Source organism: Budorcas taxicolor, chromosome 4 (genome assembly GCF_023091745.1).
Source record: "Budorcas taxicolor isolate Tak-1 chromosome 4, Takin1.1, whole genome shotgun sequence".
In the NCBI taxonomy this organism is placed as follows: Eukaryota; Metazoa; Chordata; class Mammalia; order Artiodactyla; family Bovidae; genus Budorcas; species Budorcas taxicolor.
Window position 1 is genome coordinate 24,366,471 of NC_068913.1, and position 17,013 is coordinate 24,383,483.

Below are 17,013 nucleotides of genomic sequence, written 5' to 3' on the forward strand. Positions count from 1 at the left end.
AAAACATAAAATTAATAAATGTTTTTCTTGAGTCTCTGCTGTCAGAGTCCTTTCCCTCGCTGGGAGTCACAGTCCACCTTACCTCCCTAGGATGCCCTCCAACACTGCTGGTCTCTGGACCTGCCGTGGGGGAAGCTCAGATGTTAATCTGGCTCCTGTGTGTTCTTGCCTCCAACGTCCACAGCTGTCAAAGCTAGTGCATTTTCTTTTGTGGAGCTCTCAGTGTCCCTTCATAAATTCCACAGAGAGAGTCTGCCTAGTTGATTGTGTGGATTTAATCTGTAGCTTGTAGAGCTGGTGGGAAGGTTTAGGTCTTCTTCATTAGCCACACTGCCCCTTGGTTTCAGTTGTGGTTTTATTTTCATTTCTTCATGTGGGTTGTCCACTGGGGTTTGCTCCTGAGGCTGCCCTGGAGAACTTGGGTTTTCCCCTGTGAGGGCCAGGGGTGGAGGTGGTGCAGCTGCTTGGGTTGCAGGGGTTCTGGCAGCACCAGGTACTCAGGGGAGATGGTGGCCAGGGCAGCAGGAAATATAGTGTTCTAGAAAGAGATGGCAAACAGTATTGGCCAATACACTCCAGTATTCTCGCCTGGAGAACTCCCCTGACAGAGAAGCCTGGCAGGTGACAAAGAGTCACAAAGAGTTGGATTACAGAGTCACAAAGAGTTGGACACGACCAGTGCAACCCTGCATGCATAGACAAGAATTTTTTTGCCTGTGACATCTCTGTTCCAGTGAGAGTTGAGCATGAAGGTGGCACAGCTGCTTGGCTTGTGGGGACCCTTGTGGTGCCAAGTATTAAGGACACTGACTGCCTCTGCCGCAGGAGTTATGGCCCTGTCAGGGTCTTTTTTTTTTTTTGAGCTTGTAGCTGATGATCAAAAGGGCCTCTTTGGCCAGTCTTTCTCCATAGCTCTGCCTTTTCAGGCACTTAGAGGGCTCCCTTGCCTGGGGTCCTTCTCTGTTGTTCAGCACATCAGGCACATAGAGAGGTCCCCCTGGCAAGGGTCCTACTCTGTAGATTGGTGCATCAGGCACTTAAAGAGACACCCTGGGTGGGGTCCTACTCTGTAGTTGAGTGTGTCAGGAGTTTGATGGGTCAGCCTCTCCACTGTTCAGCTGCCAATGCTGGCATGTGGGGAGAGAGAGGCTATGATGACTCTGCTTCCATGGCTGCCTGGCTTTCCTCCACAGGCATTTCCCACCACAGTCTCCTCCCTCACGTCCCCTCAATCTGTCTCTCTCCAGTCAACAGCAGTCCTCTCCCTGGGATTGCTCCACAATCCCTAAACTCCAGCTCCCAGCCTCTGTGCCTTCTAGGGGACCTGAGTCCCTGTCCAGGGTACATATGGCTGTGGCAAGGACTGTCTGATTCTCATTCCATTTAGGCTGCCCCAGATCAGCTGTTTCACTCTCAGCCTTAAATATTTCTCCTCTGACTTAGATAGTTGCCCCAATGTGGGGGATCAGACCCCTGCTTCAGTTCCCCCACCCACCGAGGGCAGGTCCAGTCCTACTAACACTCCTGTTTTCCCCCTGGTTCCTTCCTCCTGCCGAGTTTTGTGTGGTTCTATATATTCTTTTCCACTGGTCAGGTACTCCTGTCTGCTCTCAGCTGGTGTTCTGCATGCACTTCTGTGTCTGAAGGTGTATTCCTGATGTATCCAGTGGAGAGACATGTACTCCAGCACCATCTACTCCTCTGCCATCTTGTTCTTCTCTGTGGTGTTTCTGAATCAAGTTTTCTAAACAAAACAGATATAAAAACTTGAAAGAGTCTGGAAGCCTCAACTTTTAAAATAACAAATAACCAATAGTTAATTTAAGCATATTCATGCTTAGGTTCCCATATTGTTGTTGTCATTATCCTTAGTTATTTCAATTACCTAGCTTATTTGGGGTTTTGCATTTTACCCAGGACATATTAAAACTCTGAATAACCTTGCCAACTCATGTCCACTCCACTCCTCAATTATCCCCATTATCAGGTATCATTCTTTCAGAAGAAACAAATTTTAATATTTGCCTAATAAAATATAATTATGCAAATTGCCTCTACAATTAATTATTCTCTGAAACCAAGTGTTTTGAAAATAGCTATACTACTATAGACTTTTATTGGAGAATTCAGACTTGACTAGAATTCTATTTGAAAAGTCTATTAGAATTTGGTATTTGTTTAACAATTTGAACTATTTATGGAGAAAGAAGTAGCTTGGAATAGGTGGGTGCTTTATTCCTAGTTAACTATGAGAATGTAGACAAAGAACTTAATCTATGCAAGCATAATTTTTCAAAGTATGTTTAATGAGGGGTTCTTACAGCCCTAAATATTTGGTTCTAAAAGTGCAAAGTGTTACTGGGGCTGATTTAGATAAATTAAAAATATGGTAGAAAGTAAATGATAGTTTTGACAAGATAAAGACACCAGAGAATGGGAATTCTGTTCACATACCTGAAGTACAAATCCCAAGACATAAAAAACAATTTAAAAACTAAAATGAGCTATAAAAAATTGTTTTTTTTTTAATTTATGAAAGTCAAATTCCAAAATAGCTCAAAAATGAAATGGGTATTTCAGTAATTTAACCATTATAAAATTAGATGCTATTATGCTTGTCAAAAGATATATGGACTAGAAACCAATGGAAGATTGAGTTCTAGGATGGAATACTGATTTGATGCTATTGTTTTCTATTTTCAAATGCCCATTACCCCTTCTCTCAAATCAACAGACATTTCTAGTGTAGGAGCATTTATAAATTAGGAGAATAAAATCACTAATAAGAGCAAAGGAGTTAAAAATTTATTCTTGAACTTCTAAATATCGTTCTTAAATGCCAAAACTATGTGTTTAGCAGCAAAGTTATTTGAAACCAAAAGATCATTTAGAAACCTTAATTTATGCATTCATTAAGGAATAGAGTATTACTTTTTTAACCAAAGAATCACCACTGATCTTCCAGCTGTATGGACCAAAAGGAACCTCTTTTTGGCCTATTTGTTTTCTTTCATAAAAATAAAAAATAAACAACTGAATAAGCATTTTCCATAACAATCAAAATTCCTTTAACACTATAAAGCTTAATGCCTTGAAATTGATACAGGTTATATATAACTGACTCCCCCATTCTTCAATTAGATTTACTTTGCCAAATTGTGTGTGAGGTAGCATGTGTTATGTGTGTGTAAATAAATGAGTGGTAGACAAAACTTGTGTCTTTTTCAAAGAACCTCTTCAAAAGGTAGAAAACACACAGTGAGAACAAGAAAAAAAAATCTATGGTATAAAAACTTTAAAAGACATGCCAGATATTTAGAGTTGCATATGTTAAGGTAATCTAAAATATTACAAGCCAAAACCCAAGTAATTCTTCGTGGATGTGAAAAATAGAGCTCCCAGCATGCTGTTACTAGAGAGCACAGAAAAAGTTACAAATATGTGCAAACATTTTGAAAATATTTATTAGCACATCTGCAGCTCTTTATAGATGCTAAGTGTTTTAAACTCCTATTTTATCCATTATTTCTTGCACAATTACATTGTAAGTCACAATTTAATGACTGGAGGCAGTGAAACAAGCTTGGAATACATTAATGAGTTCTCTAATAAATAATAGGATATTAAAAGCCCTGCATTTTCTAAGATTACAAGGATGTTAGAGAGTAAAAAAATATGAGAGTAGAGGTCCTGAAATTCCTTGAAGAACTCTGAGTTCTGCTCAAAGTCTCCTAAGTTAGCTATTGCTCAATGCTTTTCTATATATGTGGTGGCTAAGGTCCCTTCTTCACTGTAACATACCTAACTTGATTCTGGACTGTGATTTTGATGAGATGATTGCTGTGTATTTTTATTACTCTTGTTCTTTCCTCCTCCAGTCAAAATAGCTTATTCTATATGCAACAGAGTAAAGATATTATAAGATTTTTAAAGCTATTTGCATGTACATGAAAAAGAATTCATTTTATTCAGCATGTTTTCCTACGTTATTAGTAGTGTATGAGTAATATACCACTGGAAAAGGGTACGGCAAACCACTTCAGTATTCTTTCCTTGAGAACCCAGTGAACTGTAGGAAAAGGCAAAAAGATAGGACACTGAAAGATGAACTCCTCAGATTGATAGGTGCCCAATATGCTACTGGAAAAGAGTGGAGAAATAACTCCAGAAAGAATGAAGAGATGGAGCCAAAGTGAAAACAGCTCCCAGTTGTGGATGTGACTGGTGACGGAAGTAAAGTCCGACACTGTAAAGAACAATATTGCATAAGAACATGGAATGTTAGAAACATGAATCAAGGCAAATAGGAAGTGGTCAAACAGGAGATGGTAAGAGTGAACATCAACATTTTAGGAATCAGTGAACTAAAATGGACTGGAATGGCGAATTTAATTCAAATGACCATCATATCTACTACAGTGGGCAAAAATCAATTAGAAGAAATGGAGTAGCCCTCATAGTCAACAATAGAGTCTGAAATGCAGGACTTGGGTACAATTTCAAAAATGACAGAATGATCTCTCTTCATTTCCAAGGCAAACCATTCAATATCACAGTAATTCAAGTCTACGCCTCAACCGTTAATGCTGAAGAAGCTGAAGTTGAACAGCTCTATGAAGACCTACAAGACCTTCTAGAACTAAAACCCAAAACTGATGTCCTTTCCATCATAGGCGACTGCAACGCAAAAGCAGGAAGTCAAGTGATACCTGGAATAACAGGCAAATTTGGCCTTGGAGTACAAATTGAAGCAGGGCAAAGGCTAACAGAATTTTGCGAAGAGAATGCACTGGTCATAGCAAACACCATCTTCCAATGACACAACAGAAAGTTCTTCACATGGATACCACCATGGTGATGGTGAATACTGAAATCAGATTTGATTATATTCTTTTGCAGCTAAAGATGGAGAAGCTCTATACAGTCAGCAAAAACAAGACTCCTTATGGAAAAATTCAGACTTTAATGGAAGAAAGTAAGGAAAACCACTAGACCATTCAGGTATGACCTAAATCAAATCCCTTACAATTATACAGTGGAAGTGACAGATAGATTCAAGGGATTAGATCTGATAAACCAAGTGCCTGAAGAACTATGGATGGAGGTTCATGACATTGTACAGGAGGCAGTGATCAAGACCATCTCCAAGAAAAAGAAATGCAAAAAAGGCAAAATGGTTGTCTCAGAAGCCCTTATAGACAGCTAAGAAAAGAAGAGAGGCTAAAGCAAAGGAAAAAAGGAAAGATACCCATCTGAATGAAGAGTTCCAAAGAATAGCAAGGAGAGACAAGAAAGACTTCCTCAGTAATCAATGCAAAGAAATAGAGGAAAATAATAGAATGGGAAAGATTAAAGATCTCTTCAAGAAAATTAGCGATACCAAGGGAACATTTCATGCAAACATGGGCACAATATAGGACAGAAATGGTATGGACCTAACAGAAGCAGATGATATTAAGAGGTGGCAAGCATACACAGAAGAACTATAAAAAAATATCTTCATTGCACTGATAACCATGATGGTGTGATCACTCACCTAGAGCCAGATATCCTGGAATGTGAAGTCAAGTAGGCCTTAAGAAGCATCACAACGAACAAAGCTAGTGGAGGTGATGGAATACCAATTGAGCTATTTCAAATCCTAAATGATGATGCTGTTAAAGTGCTGCACTCAATATGTTAGCAAATGTGGAAAACTCAACAGTGGCCATGGGACTGGGTAAAGATCAGTCTTCATTCCAATCCCATAGAAAGACAATGCTAAAGAATGGTCAAACAACCACACAAATGCACTCATCTCACATGCTAGCCAGATAATGCTCAAAATTCTCGAAGCCAGACTTCAACAGTACATGAATTGTTCAAGCTGGATTTAGAAAAGGCAGAGGAACCAAAATCAAATTGCCAACATCCACTGGAGCATAGCCAAGCAAGAGAGTTCCAGAAAGCCATCAACTTCTGCTTTATTGAATACACCAAAGCCTTTGTGTGGACCACAACAAACTGTGGAAAATTATTCAACAAATGGGAATAGCAGATCACTTTACTTTCCTCCTGAGACATCTGTATGCAGGTCAAGAAGCAACAATTAGAACCGGACTGGGAAAAACAGAGTGGTTCCAAATTAGGAAAGGAGTCCGTCAAGGCTGTATATGGCAACCCTGCTTATTTAACTCATATGCAGAGTTCATCATGTGAAATACTGGTCTGGATGAAGCACAGGCTGGAATCAAGGTTGCTGGGAGAAATATCAATAACCTCAGATATGCAGATGACACCACCCTTATGGCAGAAAGTGAAGAAGAACTAAAGATCCTCTCGATGAAAGTGAAAGAGAAGAGTGAAACAGTTGGCTTAAAACTCAACATTCAGAAAACGAAGATCATAGTATCCAGTCCCATTACTTCATGGCAAATAGGGGAAACCATGGAAACAGTGAGAGACTTTATTTCAGGGGACTCCAAAATCACTGCAGATGGTGACTGCAGCCATAAAATTAAAAGAACTTGTTTCTTGGAAGAAAAGCTATGACAAACCTAGACAGCATATTAAAAAGCAGAGACATTACTTTGCCAGCAAAGATCTGTCTAGTTAAGGCTATGGTTTTTCCAGTGGTCATGTATGGATGTGAGAGGTGGACTGTGAAGAAAGCTGAGCACTGAAGAATTGATGCTTTGAACTGCAGTGTTGGACAAGACTCTTGAGAGTCTGTTGGACTTCAAGGAGATCCAACCAGTCCATCCTAACGGAGATCAGTCCTGGGTGTTCATTGGAGATCAGTCCTGGGTGTTCATTGGAAGGACTGATGTTGAAGCTGAAACTCCAATACTTTGGCCACCTGATGCGAAGAGCTGACTCACTAGTAAAGACCTTGATGCTGGGAAAAATTGAGGACAGGAGGAGAAGGGGATGACGGAGGATGAGATGGTTGGATGGCATCACTGACTTGATGGACATGGGTTTGGGTGGATTCTGGGAGTTGGTGATGGATGGGGAGGCCTGGCATGCTGCGGTTCATGGGGTCGCAAAGAGTCGGACACGACTGAGCGGCTGAACTGAACTGAAAGGAAGTCAGTCCTGAATATTCATTGGAAAGATTTATGCTGAAGCTGAAGCCCAATACTTTGGCCATCTAATGTGAAGAAGTGGCTCACTGGAAAAGACCCTGACTCTGGGAAAGATTGAAAGCAGGAGGAGAAGCAGACGACAGAGGATGAGATGTCTATCACAGACTCATGGACTTAATGGACATGAGTTTGAGCAAGCTCTGGGAGCTGGTGAAGGACAGGGAAGACTGGCATGGTGCAGTCCATGAGGTTGCAAAGAGTCAGACATGACTGAGCAACTGAACTGAACTGAATATGTGAGTGTTAAAAAAAAAAAAAATACATGCATCATGCAGTAGGATAACCGAAAGCAGAGCAAAGTGAAAGTGGGTAGATGAGTTACATAATTACTGAGAAGAGTTCAAATGAGAGATAACAAGAAAAGCTAGCCAACAACACGGGGAATAGAAGTACAAGATAAATGAAAAGATGTGAAATGAACTGAATAGTAAACCTTGGGTAACTGATTAGATATTGAACAGTGCTATGCTTGTGCGCTTAGTCGTGTCTGAATCTTTGCAACTTCATGGACTGTAGCCCACCAGGCTCCTCTGTCCATGGAATTTCCCAGGCAAGAATACTGGAGTGGGTTGCCATTTCCTACTCCAGTGAAATAGTAGGTCATACCATTTCCATTAAATTGAAAAGGCAGCTACAGACCCGGGGAAGTTTGTTAGGTGAGAATGTAGAAGAGTCAAATTTCCAGCACAGTGAGTCCGTGATACCTGTGGAACATCCAAGCAGAGTTACCAGGAGGCAGCTGGATTAGGTCTGTGGCTTGGAAATGAGATTGGGCTCTTGGTGAAGATTTAAGTATGGAACAGGGCTTTACCCAAACCATTGTCCAAAGTCCTGATGTAATAAACCAGAGAACTCGAGGGACTATTTTCAATGACCTATTGCAAACCTGAAGCTTCACTTTAATATTTGTTCCATTTTAAACATGTGGATGGATTTCTGTTGGTTTTTACATAAATTTTTTCCCCACATTTTAGGTAGATATGGGAATCCCAAAGATACTTGCTCTTTGACACCCTACCTTAAAAGGCATGTATATGTTGAATAATGAGAACTACTTTGTGGGATTTAAGTGCCTATTCAATCTCCTTATAGCTAAAAACTCTGGATTATCTTCAACTCCATTAATTAAAAACAGCAACATCATGTAATACAAATAAAACATCTACCATATTTATTTGTTTGTCACAATAAACTGTGGAAAATTCTGAAAGAGATGGGAATACCAGACCACCTCACCTGCCTCTTGAGAAATCTGTATGCAGGCCAGGAAGCAACAGTTAGAACTGGACATGGAACAACAGACTGGTTCCAAATAGGAAAAGGAGTAAGTCAAGGCTGTATACTGTCACCCTGCTTATTTAATTTATATGCAGAATACATCATGAGAAATACTGGACTGGAAGAAACACAAGCTGGAATCAAGATTGCCAGGAGAAATATCAATAACCTCAGATATGCAGATGACATCACCCTTATGGCAGAAAGTGAAGAGGAACTAAAAAGCCTCTTGATGAAAGTGAAAGAGGAGAGTGAAAAAGTTGGCTTAAAGCTCAACATTCAGAAAACGAAGATCATGGCATCTGGTCCCATCACTTCATGGGAAATAGATGGGCAAACAGTAGAAACAGTGTCAGACTTTATTTTTGGGGGCTCCAAAATCACTGCAGATGGTGATTGCAGTCATGAAATTAAAAGACGCTTACTCCTTGGAAGAAAAGTTATGACCAACCTAGATAGCATATTAAAAAGCAGAGACATTACTTTGCTGACTAAGGTCCATCTAGTCAAGGCTATGGTTTTTCCTGTGGTCATGTATGGATGTGAGAGTTGGACTGTGAAGAAGGCTGAGCACCAAAGAATTGATGCTTTTGAACTGTGGTGTTAGAGAAGACTCTTGAGAGTCCCTTGGACTGCAAGGAGATCCAACCAGTCCATTCTGAAGGAGATCAGCCCTGGGATTTCTTTGGAAGGAATGATGCTAAAGCTGAAACTCCAGTACTTTGGCCACCTCATGCGAAGAGTTGACTCATTGGAAAAGCCTCTATGCTGGGAGGGATTGGGGGCAGGAGGAGAAGGGGACGACAGAGGATGAGATGGCTGGATGGCATCACCGACTCGATGGACGCAAGTCTGAGTGAACTCCGGGAGTTGGTGATGGACAGGGAGGCCTGGCGTGCTGCGATTCATGAGGTTGCAAAGAGTCGGACATGACTGAGCGACTGAACTGAACTGAACTTTGTTTTATTATGTAAAGTCATTTCAGGAAAAGTTCTGAGTGAAACTAAGAGTTAATAAAATTTGATTAGGAAAACTGAATAAAGAATGAAAAATGTCCTAAACTTAGTGATAATATGAAAGTTATGACTTCTCCTATAAATTACTTGTTTATAAACTTCCCTAGTATGGCCTCATGAACGTTTTTAATTAAAACTTTTAGGTACTGGCATTTTAAATGGCACCATGGTCCCATCAGTTAGAATATATTAATAATCTCCATGAGGACAATGACCTTTGCTTTAGTCACACTTCCTGAGGCATTTGATAAACATTTACAGGCATTTAGTAAACACATTTGGAGAAGGCAATGGCAACCCACTCTAGTACTCTTGCCTGGAAAATTCCATGGGTGGAGGAGCCTGGTGGGCTGCAGTCCATGGGGTTGCTACGAGTTGGACACAACTGAGCGACTTTACTTTCACTTTTCACTTTCATGTACTGGAGAAGGAAATGGCAACTCACTCCAGTGTTCTTGCCTGGAGAATCTCAGGGACAGAGGAGCCTAGTGGGCTGCCATCTATGAGGTCACACAGAGTTGGACACGACTGAGGCGACTTAGCAGCAGCAGCAGCAGTAAACACATACTAAATTTGTTAAAGGAATCAAGAGATACACATTATTTTCATCTTAGTGTTTCAGCATATTTAACCTCAGCTGAAACAACTGGCATCAACAATGATCCAGACTTCTTAGCAGAGAGAGAGAATGCGGTAAGATAGTAGTGAGTCTCATCATTACCAGGTAGACAGATATCACTATTTTTCCTAACTACAGAAGTGGCAATTTACAGAAGAGGAAAAATTCTTAGTACTTAAAAATTTGGGGCTGAACAACACTAATACAAGTGTTTTGGCTTGTTTGTTAGCCACACAGCATGTTAAAATTAAAAGACTTCATACAAAAATCTTAATTTGCCATTCCTCTTGGAAAGCGGAAGAGATGGTGATGTCAGCATACCTTTCTCATTTGGTAGCAATCTGCTTGCCCCAATGTGGCTCCAGCGACCTATAAACCAAGTTTTAGTGTGTCAGTTCTGACACAGTTCTCACCTTTATCCAATGCCCACTTACATGATTTAACCAAAGGGCTATGGTCCTTATGTTACCCCTGTTAAGGTGGGGGGAGGGGGTGGAAACAGGTTCAAAATAGAGTTGCTTATGTTAAGCTTCACATGAAACAGACTTAAATACAGTTTCAGCTCCTGAGAAGTGGAATCTTAAACCAGTCAGTCCAGAATCTCCTAATCAGTAGTTAGGTATCTGCCTGATAAGATTCTAGCCTCTCACTCAAGCAAAGTAACCTTGCAATAACCACTCAGCTTTTTGCCTCAGATTACTTCTTTGTTCCTGCTCCCTTCTGTGTATGAAAGGCTTTCATTTTGAACAAGTCCTTGGAGCTCCTTTCTTTTTGTTAAATTAGATGCTGACTGATTCTAATTGATTTTTGCTTTTTTAAAAAATTGATGATTTTAATTGGAGGATAATTACTGTACAGCATTATGATGGTTTTCACCACACATCAACCTGAATCAGCCACAGGCATACATGTGTCCCCACCATCATGAACTCCCCCTCCCACCTCCATCCCCACCCCATCCTTCTGGGTTGTCCCAGAGCTCTGACTTTGGGTGCCCTGCTTCATGCATAGTCATGAAGGTCATCTTTTTTGCAAATGATGATATACATGTTTCAATGCTATTCTCTCAAATCATCGCACCTTCACCTTCTCCCATACAGTCCAAAAGTCTGTTCTTTGCATCTTTGTCTCCTTTGCTGCCCTGCATGTATGATCCTTGGTACTGTCTTTCTGAAGTTCCACATGTATGTGTTAATGTCCAGTATGTCTTTCCCTTTCTGACTTACTTCACTCTGTAGAATAGGCTCCAGTTTCATCCACCTCATTAGAACGGACTCAAATGTGTTCCTTTTTATAGCTGAGTAATATTCTATTGTGTTTCTTTGGAAGAAATGATGCTAAAGCTGAAACTCCAGTACTTTGGCCACCTCATGGAAAGAGTCAACTCATTAGAAAAGACTCTGATGCTGGGAGGGATTGGGGGCAGGAGGAGAAGGGGATGACAGAGGATGAGATGGCTGGATGGCATCATGGACTCGATGGACATGAGTCTGAGTGAACTCCGGGAGTTGGTGATGGACAGGGAGGCCTGGCGTGCTGCAATTCATGGGGTCGCAAAGAGTTGGACACGACTGAGCGACTGAACTGAACTGACCACTCAAATTAACTCTACATGTTTAACATGACTCAGTTTACCTTTTCACATCCTCTTGGCCTTTTTGGGTATTTGTCACCTTTCCCTTAAGCTTTGATAACTAGTTCCCTTTACAAAAGCAGCAGTCTTAGGTAGGATGTTAGTGCTGCCTTTGTGCTCAGAAAAGCTCCCTCCAGACAAGGGTCCCTCCAAAGAAAAGCGAGATTGGGTATAGGAGATCAGTCCTGGGTGTTCATTGGAAGGACTAATGCTAAAGCTGAAACTCTAATACTTTGGCCACCTCATGCAAAGAGCTGACTCATTGGAAAAGACCCTGATGCCAGGAGGGATTGGGGGCAGGAGGAGAAGGGGATGACAGAGGATGAGATGGCTGGATGGCATCACCGACTCGATGCACATGAGTTTGGGTAAACTCCAGGAGTTGGTGATGGACAGGGAGGCCTGGCGTGCTGTGATTCATGGGGTCACAAAGAGTTGGACACAACTGAGCGGCTGAACTGAACTGAACTGAGTTCATGTCGAAGGTAAAACCAGGAAGCAAAAGTGAGAAACAGAGGAAGGCAAGAGACCTAAGACAAGGTAAAAAAAAAAATGTATGTCAGTGAGGGGGCTACTGCTCTAGGCAACTGGGACTCAGGCTCACTGGGGACCCTCTGAGAAACTGCACCTCTGAATTGTCAGGACTAAAAGGACAAGAGAACCTGGGACATTTATCAGTGGACTTCCACTCCAACTGGTTGAAATCTGAGCTGGGGGCTAACACTAGGCTTCACTTCCGAGTGGAGCCTAGGCATGCCCTAGCAGGTTTAATTCCTTGCAGATGAGTGTTCTCAGCAGAGAAGTGTCAGTGTAAGGACCTTTCCAGAGCTGCAGGTGAACTCAGGATCTGGGGTGTATGGCCCTTTGACAAGTGCCTATATCACCAAATTGCAAACCATCAATTTCTTAAATCTTTCCAACGGCAATAGCAGTTATTCCTACATTCTGATTTTTTTTTCAAATTATTTGATTGCATTTAATCAAATTATTTGGAAGATAAATTTCTGAAAGGGAATATTATTTTATAGGACTGGAACTTTGAGACAGTCCTTAGACTCTGGTAATGTGCCTTCATTATACGAATTTTTCATTATACCAGAGATTAATGGTAATGAAAACATTGACATTTGTTCCATGACACTTGTTTAAGCAGGGTAAGAACATCATTACTGGGGCAGGGGCTATGGCGAGAGGTACAGGAACTGTAACCCAGCAGGACCTCATGGAGCCTTTCTGACTCCAGGGAGCTCCCCACCCTGACCCTCCACCCCTGAGCCCATGTCTTTCAACTGCTTCTTTGGAGAAAAATCTTAGCCTCCTAGGGCTACACCAGGTTGCAAAGAATAAATTTTATCAGAGAAGTGAGAAAATGCAGAAATGAAGGAAAACAGTCAAGCAAGACAAAATAATAATTTAGCCATTAAATAAAGTCAAGGACCTTTAGTTCGGCCTCAAGGGAACTAAATAATATTCTCAGCCATATCCTTTGAGCTGCTTTGCAAATGCTGAAACCCCCACCAGGTGGAAGAAGTTAACTTCATGCTGCCCCAAAGCACATAGACCCCAGACCGCTTGGAACCTGAAGGTTGATATTGTTGTCTCCCAGTGATCTCACCAGCAACCAATCAGAACTTTCTCCACAAGCTGATGACATACCTGGCAACTCTCCCTCACCCTGCCACTAAAAACCTCTCCCTGAAAGCCGTCATGGAGTTCCCGCCTTTTGCATACTAGTTGCCTTGACTCAGTGCATGATGCCCTGCAGTAAAAACTGCATTTTCCTTCACCACAAACCAGTGTTAGAGGATTGGCTTTACTGTGCAGACCCAAGTTTGGTTTGTAATAGAACCATTGCAACGGAACTTTACGATAGAGGAGAGAGGCTGGACTCAACTGTAAATACGACATGGGCAAGTGGGGATTTATAGCTAAGGGGCAAATTACTTAGAATTGGATGGAAAATTACTCAGAAGCAGCATCTGGGGCAAGGGGGCAGTCTCCCCGAAGGCAGGCACAGTAATCAAGTGTCATCTGATGGGTAGTGGTGGGGATGAGAAACCTGATTAGCTATCTCATGATCAGATGTGGAGGTTGGGGAACTGGCTAAATTGCCTCAACAGGATTCTTGCTGGAGCTGGACAGTGCAGAGACAAAGAAATCCAAAAGTTGAGGCTTAGTTGGAGAAAAGTTCAGGTGAGCCCAAAGTTCAAGGAGGGAATTTTTGTCACTAAACTGTACCAAGACCACCGAATTGATTAATTTCCCCCAGGTGGGTGGGTGGCAATTTCAGTGTGTGCAACTCACCATAGTGAAGGTTCTGGAATAGGAAAAGGAGTCAGGTTAAATATATGCTAGGTTTAAGTTTTCATCTGGCTGCAATCTTCCTTTGACTTGGGAAATTCTTGTTTAGAAATAGAATCCAGTATGTCTTTTACATTGTAAAATATTGGCAAGGTATCTTAATTTCCCCCTCAAATTATCTGATATTTTTTCACATAAACCAGTTTAAATTAATTAGCATTTACCAAGCACACTCTTTCAAGGCTTCAAATTGGGATAGCATTCCAAAAGCAAAAGTAGGGCTCTGACCTGGAAGAATGGGTGGCTTCATTAGTTGACTCTGTTCAGCTATTGCTCCCGCTGAAGCTGAACTTGGAAGGGAACGTGCAGGAAACTGTGGGACTGACATAATAATTTAATTTGAGAAGGTAACTCTAAACCTCCCCTTTAAAGACATCTTTCTATCATTCCTTCCTCCTCCAGGCAAAATTTGTAAGTGTCGTTGGTGTCCCAAGAAGGGGAAAAATCATACTACAAACTTCCAAATAACTAAAACCAGGATAAAGTATATCAACGCACCCTCAAAGCCTCTCCGACTCTGATCTCCTCTTCTGACCTCTGACTGCTTCTACTTTAAAGGGCCCTTGAGATTACATTGGGCTCATCTGGATAATTCAGAAGACTCTATTTTAACGTCAGCTGAGTAGCATTCTTGATTCTTCCTGAGACCTTAATTCCTCGTTGTCTTGTAACATATTCACAGGTTCCAAAGATGAGGGGGCCATTAGTCTGCTTATCATCTCCCCAGCTTTCTTTGGAGAAGGCAGCTGTCCACTGCTCTAACTACTGGCATGGGCATGCAGATCCCGTGTAGACTGACTAACATCCGTTTGTGAGTTGAAGTGTGCCATGAGTGAGCTCAGTCCTGTCAGACTCTTCGCACCCCCGTGGACTGTAGCCCTTGAGGCTCCTCGGTCCTGGGATTTCCCAGGCGAGAATACTGGAGCCTGTTGCCATTTCCTCCTCCAGGGGATCTTCCCAACCCAGGGATTGAACCTGAGTCCCCTGTGTCTCCTGCCTCGCAGCCAGATTCTTTACCACTATCGGTCACTAGATTCACTAAGTTGGAAATACTGTACTATTGCATATGGTAAAGTGACGGGATGAAAAGGACATTAGGATAAAGTATAAGTTTACTCACCCAATGTTTATAAGGCATAATAAAGTACTTCTTCTGTGGTATTAATATCAATTTTATGATGTATTATAGACTTTTTCCTTCCTTTTTAATATTTTCTTCTGAAGCAAGGAATACATTTTATAGTGACTGGGACTTATTTTAGTGGCTGTTATTTACTCATTCAAAAATTATTGGATATCTAATACAGGATAGTCCAGGGGAATAGTTAATGATGAGGACCAAAGGCTAGCTTTCAAATGACTCTTAAGTTTAATGAGAAAATCGGGTATGTAACTATTTGAAATACAGAGTGAAAGAACTTTAGAATAGATGTCAGAGTTTTAAAGGAGCACCAAAAAAAAGAAAAAAAACCACCACCACAACAACAAACCTCACCAGAATAATTCATTCTAATGCATTCAAGACCAGGGTGGCTCCAGAAATCCTTCTGAATGGAGGTAAACAAACCCTTGAGGAAGGGAATGTGGCAGTGATTATAAAATCTTACATAAAAACAATCTTATATAAAAACAAACTGCATGGTCCTGAAAGAACATGGTATATTTGGTGAAGGCAAATAGCTACAACTAAGTTTGCACATGGGGATAAGAGGGTAGAAGATACAGGAAAGGTTGACAAGGTTCAGCTTATGAAAGCCCTCCATGCATGAGGATTTTGAACTTTTATCATGTAAAAAACAGTGATCCAATAAGGAAAATCATCTATTTCCAGACAAATACAGTTGGCATTGAAGAGGAAGGGCTGAAGTAGGGACAAAGAGGATTTTCCTGCTGCTGCTACTACCAAAATTCCTATTATTACATTTCCATTAAAGCTGAAAAGAGTCATTTGAATGCTTGCCAATAGAAAGTAACTTTGAAAGTTACCTCGATTTAATCTCACAATAACCCTGAAATGGGTGTTGTGTTTATCTGTATTTTACAGGTGAGAAAGCTGAGGCTTAGAGAGATTAATTTTCTCCTGAAACATATTCTGTGAAAAAAGCAGCTGGGATTAAAGTTTACACCTCTGTGTCAAGAGCCTTCTTACGGCTCCCAAAGGCAGAGTTATCTTGAAGTTCCCACGCTGGATCTTCCATTTATCTCACTGGAATGGGCCCACTCCAAAGCTTGATGAATACAGGGGCGGATCAGCAGCCTGCTTAGTCATACGGTTGAGTCCTAGAGCACTGTTTCACTCTGGGGACCAACTCATCCACCAGGACATCAGGCAACACCCTGCGTAGCCTAGGTGAGCTTGCACGCATGCTCAGTTGCTCAGTCGTGTCTGACTCTTTGCGACCATATGGACTATAGCCCGCCAGCCTCCTCTACCCATGGGAATTTCCAGGCAAGAATACTGGAGTGGTTTCCATTTCAATCTCTTCCAGGGTGTCGTCCCGCCCAGGGGTTGAACCCAAGTCTCCAGCAGTTCCTGTGTTGGCAGGCAGATTCTCTATTCCTGAGCCACTGTGGAAGTCCAGCCTAGGTAAGCATCCATAACTAATCTTGACCTCAAGTAAAAGGGACCCCAACAAACACAGCTCTACTCCGAGTTCAGTGGCCATTTTCATCCTGGCATACTGGCCTCTGGGTCCTGTAAGGATGTGAATGAACCAGACCATGACTAGTGGGGTTAAAGGGCCTGAATTCTCTTCAATACCAGCTGATATGAGGCATATGAGGAACGTAAAAACAACACAAAAATGATACAAATGAACTTATTTACGAAACAGGAACAGAGTCACTGACTTAGAGAACAAACTTATGGTTCCCCGGGAGGGAAGGGTCAGGGGAAGGCATAGATTGGGCGTTTGGGATCGACATGTGCGCTCTGCTATACTGAAAATGGGTAAAGAATAAGGACCTACTGTATAGCAC